The sequence below is a fragment of the Rhea americana genome, unplaced genomic scaffold (genome assembly GCF_003343005.1).
Source record: "Rhea americana isolate MKP2758 unplaced genomic scaffold, rheAme1 scaffold_206, whole genome shotgun sequence".
In the NCBI taxonomy this organism is placed as follows: Eukaryota; Metazoa; Chordata; class Aves; order Rheiformes; family Rheidae; genus Rhea; species Rhea americana.
Window position 1 is genome coordinate 797,072 of NW_028186217.1, and position 6,171 is coordinate 803,242.

The following is a 6,171-nucleotide window of genomic DNA, read 5'->3' on the forward strand; positions in this document are numbered from 1 at the left end:
GCCCCCTTGGCCGGGCGGCGCTTCGTGCTCCCGGCGAAAGCTGCGGCCGGCGGCCGGGGAGCAGCGTGCACCAGTGCCTTTGCATCAGACGCAGACTGCGCACACCGCCGCTTCGAAAAYACCCCCAAATTACTTGCGATTTGTGGACATCAGCTGTGAAAACTCAGTTTGCAACTACTGAAGGGAAAGAGCAAAAAGTTCGTCCTGATCCGTGCCTTGTAACTCTCCAAGTTGTAGTACTAATAAATGTAAAAGCAACRCACAGCGTCCCAAATCGCAGCACAGCAGACTTTTGAGAAGAAATCACTCCCACCTGCTGTAGTAAATATGTATGTGGAAAGGAAAAGAAATGAGCGGAAAATATTATTCATATTCATGCTTTGAAAAAAAGGATAATAATTTCAAAGCCCAGACTGTGTTTACACTGTGAGATCTAAAACACACCTTTTCAAAGGAAAAGGCAATTCTGTTGTTTTTGCAGCGCTTTGCTTTGTAAAGCGAGCTTCCCTGCGGTGTGCTGGGCGGCTCTCATTGCAGCAGGGTTCGCCGGCGTGGATGCCGCGAGCTTCAGCACTTCCCCTCTCACTAAGAGGCAGTTACGATTGCAGGATTGTTAAGTGGGGGGGGGGGAAGTAGTTTTAAAGCAGGCATTTGAAACTAAGAAAGCTGGGAGTCGGGGTTAAACTTGAACAGAATGATGCTTTCAGTGCTGAAGTGCAGATTTAAGGAGGAAACGCTCRCGGCGGCGGAGGGGAAAGGCCATTTGCTCGCGGGTAACTGGGCGCTCCTCCTGCGAACCGGGGCGGTGGGGGCGAGCGGCCCGGGACGCCCGCTCCACACCGGCGGCACGGCGCCGCGCCAGCACGCTTCGGCGTGGGCCGCTGGCCCCGGCCGCTAGCAGCCTTCCCTGCACATGGCTTGGCACGAGGTGACTGCTTCCGTAGGGAGAAACCGGTTTAGTCAAGGCAGCTCCATCACTAATCTGGAGTGTCAGGCTGCATAACTTGAAGCTGAAAACTTTTTTTTTTTTTTCACTCCAAAGAGCCCTAGGAGTGGAGCAAGCATTATAAGAAGTCTCTGTGGGCCTCCATATAGTGTTTTATTAACGTAAAAAAGTCATTGCCCAAAGAGACGATGGGGAGGAGTGATCTCGGGCTGCAGACGGGCTGGCTGGACGAGCCGTGTGAGCCATGCGGCGCTGAAGATGCATTGCTTCTCCAAGGGCAGCGGCAGACCTCGCGATGGCTCATACTGCGCAGAATATGCAAGGGCTCTTCTTGCTGGTGACCACAGAAATAGCAGGAAAAGTCCACATGGGTGGCTCAGAAAGCCGCCAGGCCTTCCTGTGCGCAGGGCAGGCTCTGCTGTGCTTTGCACGCTTGAGTTCTCCCTCGCAGAGCACCGGCATGGGTGTTCGGCAGTGCGTGTTGAAACCCTCATTAGCTTAATGAAACCTGCCCTGTGCATAGGAGGCAGGAGCACCATAGACCTAGGTGAATATAAGTGCGTGTGGAAAAAGGGAAACCCTCCGGAGAGCCTCGAGGGTCCCTGCTGCTGCAASGCTGCCGGGCCGGTCGCCTTCCTGGCGGCACGGCCGGCGCCGGGGGGATTTGTGCCCTCAAAGCGCCGCGGACCCCGGCGCAGGGGCTTTCCCAGGCCGCCCCGGCTCTGCGGCAGCGGTGCTGCGGGCAGGCTGCTGCCTTCCTCCCGGCTGGCCCTGCTCTTCCCATCGCTTGGCATCACGGCCTCGCGCGTTCCCGAACGCGGCCGACCCGACCAAACTGTGATGGCTCGCTGGAACAGGGAAGGGCCGTGCCGGGCGCGCGTCGCCGGCGGGGCAGCGTTTCGGCTTCCAGACACCCGGCTGCGTGAGCTTCTCCCGAGCGAACCTCGGAAACGCTAGCCCTGAAATTAGGAACAGGCTCGGGGGCGCCAGCGGGTGTTTGCGCTACAGAAGCGCCCATCTGCCGTCCAGGCAGCGGAGGGAGGCCCCCTGGTAAAAGTCACGTTTTTCGTGGAGCAGCTTCCCCAGCGCGAGCCGCCAGCGCAGCGCAGCAAGAGGCGCCAGCGGCGGGAAGGCGCAGGTGTGCCCGCTGGGACGGCAAGCCGGGGACACGGCTGTTAGGAAGGAGGGGCYTGTCCCCCTCTGCGGATTTAGCCAACAGCAGGGTCCACGAGCTGCAGCCTCTGTGGTGGAAGGGGCCTTTTCCGTGGGGCGTCTCATTGCTCTGAACGTGGAAAGTCAAACAGCGGAAAGGGAGGAAGCACGAAGCTGGAAGCAGCCCGGTGCTCTACATGGCGCGCCAAGGTTTGGTGATTTTCGAACAGGCTCGGCACGTAGCCCTGCAGCCAGGTGAGGCTGCAAACACTGACTCTGGAAGCAAAGTCTGGGATCTTGCTCCACAGGAAAGCTGCAAAACTATAGATGCAGAAAACTGGGAAATATGAGGCAATTGTATGCTGGAGGCTTAAAAAGCCAAAGTTTCAGAAGCTAAACTTTGCAKTTCTGTTTTTAAAGATTTCCTGATTTTTAAGCTAAGCTTATTTTCCTGGAGATGGGAGTGATTTTTGATTTATGATGGCGACAAAGTTCTATTTTTAGATAGCTGTGAGGGCAGACCGTGAAAACAGCTTCCCCAGAACAGAGCTGGCTGTATCACACGGAACAGCMATAGCCATTTATGTTCATTTGGGGGGGGGGGGTAAATAATGACCCAGTTTCTCGTGGAGTGCACCGGTATTATGTACCGTGAGACTCTGCGTGCGAAACAGCGCCAATTTAGGGGCTGCCGGGGCCGGGGCCGGGGCGATGCGTGTGTGCGTGCGTGGAAGGGAGYGCGGGGACGTGCGCGAGGGATTCGGACTGAAAATACCAGCAGGGCTCTGTCATTTGCATAGGGGTCATGTTTTGCTAATACATGTCTTGTAGAAGCAGACAGCACATGAAGGAGAATGGTAAAACCTGACCCAGCAATGTTTTTAAATTTCAAATTATGCATAAAGTGTGCATTAAATTAATTAGCGAATYCATTAAGAAGAAAAGAGTAAAGAAACTAGTTAGCAGTGTGCAACATTAGTAATGGAAGCCATTTTCTATAATTGTTATATATAATTTGTCCCATAACATTATTCTTTGATAAATTGTTGCAGCATAATATGATATATGTGGCTTATTAACAGTTTCATTAATTACTATTAGAGCAAAGACACTCTGAAATCTGGTACACAGAGGAACAAATGTTGAAGCAGATGGTTGAAATTAGTGAAATGCAATCGGTTGCTGAACCCTTTTACCTAATTAGATTATTACATCAAAATAGTTAAACTAAATTTGTCATGCTGTCGGCAGAGCGCGGGAAGCAGCATTGCCACGCGGTGGCGGCGGGGGGGGGGGGTGAGCGTGGACCGTCCTGGCGCACGTTGCGGCCTCCCGTCCCCGCTCTCCTGCCTCGCCAGCACTTCTAGGAAGGGTCTGCGCCGGGGGCTGAGGGACCCGCTCCGTCCTCAGCCAGCGCCTGCGGCTCCTCGCCGGCGGGAGCGGCGGCGGGCTCTCCCTCGGGAACGGCCTCCGAAATATCCGTGGGGCCTGCCCCGGGGGCTTTGCTGCAGTGGGGCCAGCCGGCCGGCCGGGGTGGCCGCGGTGCGCTTCTCCTCCGGGGACTTCCCGCGGAAGCAGGGCGCTCGCTCCAGGTGCCCCGCTGCGAGTCCCTCCGCGGGAAGCGCGGGCGCTGGTGCGACGCGGGCGCTGGTGCGACGCGGGCGCTGGCGAGATGCTGGGGGCCACCCCGGTTCCACCTTCACGGGGAAGGGAGGACCCTCGACCTGCGTCCTCCCGCTCGCGGCAGACCAGCAGGCTGGGCCGCGCCGTCCCCACCCCGCTCCCCACGTCCTGCTTCTGCGTCTCGCTTCCTGTGGCCTCGAACTCGCCGCTCCCCGCGTTTCCCCGCGTTTCCCCGCGTTTCCCCGCGGCGGCCGCGCGGGAGCTCCTCCGTGCACCTGCCCCCCCGGGAAACGGGCACGCGCCCGCGTCTCCCGAGCCTGCCGGGGTGGAGGGTTTCACCGCCGCCACCCTCCACGAGCCGCGGGCGCCGGCGGGGCCCCACCGTGCGCGGAGGAGATGTGCCGCGCGGCGGGAGCGCGCCAAGCGCCAGCGGCCCTTGCACCGACCCCGGCCCGGTCTGCGCTCGGTCGCACGTGTTCGCAGCGTTGTCACGGGAGAGGCGCRGAGCACAAGCAGCTCTGCAACAGCCGCGACACGAGCGTGATGATTTTCTTCGGGCCGTTTTTCCCTTTTCCTCTGAGATTTAAGCTCCGTTTTCTAGGGAACTTGGCAGACCGGCGCTGCCGGCGAGACGCTTCCCGCCGTGGTTTCTGCCCAGCGCACGGCTGTGCCGCCTCCTCCCGCGTGGCACCGCCGCAGGCCATCCCAACGGCCTCGCGGCACGGCGCGGCACGGCGCGGCACGGCGCGGCACGGCCCGCCTGCCTGCCCGGGCTCCGGCCTCACCACGGCGTCCCCGGCTGCCCGGAGCCCTGCAGCGTCTCCAAGGAAGGAGGCGACCGCGGCGCCTCCCCGGGCGGCCCCGACCCGAAGCCCCGCTCGGGGACGCCGCGGTTGGCCCCACCGTGGGGCTGGCGCCCCGGCCGCTCYGTGACAGCCCCACGGCAGACACGTTAGCAGACAGCCTCAACCTTTTATTCCCATCCTGATTAATGCAGGAACAAATCCAGACTTTTTTGTAAATATATACTTCCGTATATACTCAGCTCGAAGGGTAGGGAACCCAAAAGCTGCTCGAAATATTTAATATTTGAGGTGCTTGACTGCTTGCCTGAGCTATACCTTATTTTTCTTGTCTCCTGCCTGAAAGGCTAAAACAGTTAATACAAATATAATAAGTGCTGGTTAATATATAATGACTCATAGGTGTGCAATCATGTATAGCTTTGTTTGCACGTGACGGTGGACATTAGCACCAAAGGCAACGTTCCTCTAATATTTGCATGAGCAGAGCCCAGCGCACGTGTGTCAGTGAATAGCAAATAGGAAGGGGCTGGGGCATGGCTGACCTATATCGCCGCCGGGAATTGAGACAAATGTCTTCAAACAGTGTTTTGGAGACATTTGTCTAGCAGCAGTCACATTCCTGCCTTGGCTAGTCACTCCTTGATTTCATTTCATGTGAAGGAACTTGAATTAAATCAATTTTCAGTCTTAGTGATGGTTGGGTCTCTCAGTGAGCTGAAAGCATGGCGCTTTTCGCTTTTGAGAGCTTTCTCCTCCACAATGTGATTTTTTTCTTTTTTTGTCTGTCATCTTAGTGCTGTTGGATAAAATTTGCAAGATTGTTTAAGTAACCCACGGAGTAAAAAGTCTCCTAGCAGTTTCTGCAAGTGGGAGGGAAGGGCCTAATCGTCCCCCCACCTCCGTGCCATGTTGCTGGAAGTCTAGCACGCTGCAGCTGTAGAGCCGCTCGTCGGTGCCAGCCCAAAATCAAAGATAAGCGTCCCCCTTCCGCATCTCACCTCGCTCTGTCGTTTCTGCTCGAGGGATAACGTTTTATTGTGTTGGGACTACAGTTCCTGAGTAAACRTACCAAAATGAATCGCTCCTTGGATTAATTTATTTCTGTGCAGAAATTTSTAAGAAAAAATGGAAAATTTCCTCAGTGCATGGGTGTGTGTTTGGAYGTAATTCCTAAGCTGCGGTGTGACGAGAGCAGCTCTCCACTCGCCCCCGACCGGTACGACCGGTTACTTTGGCTCTTTTCACAAAACCCGGTTTGCAGTGCAAAGCGAGCGTTTAGGTGTTTGTAATTCGTTTACCATCGATATTTTTTGAACTTCTCTTGAAGCGCTTCGGTCACAGCCCTCGATAACCCCCCAGACCCGAGCGCTGGTGGGAATTAGAGCAGCACGAGCCGGGGAGCTGGAAACGGTCAGCTAGCAAGAACTAAATGACTGCTCGGGGGGTTTTTCCCCCCCGGTACTTGCCTCCCCCGGTGATTAGCGAGCATTTGAAAAGCGGAGGCGCGGAACACCCGATTTCTCGCGCCCTCGGGTGGCGCAGCGCGTCCGGAGCCCGCGCCGGCACCCGCACGGAGCAGCGCGGGCGGCGGGGCGGCCTTGGGGCCTACGCCAGCCCTGCCCGTCACCCCGCCGCCCCGGCTCC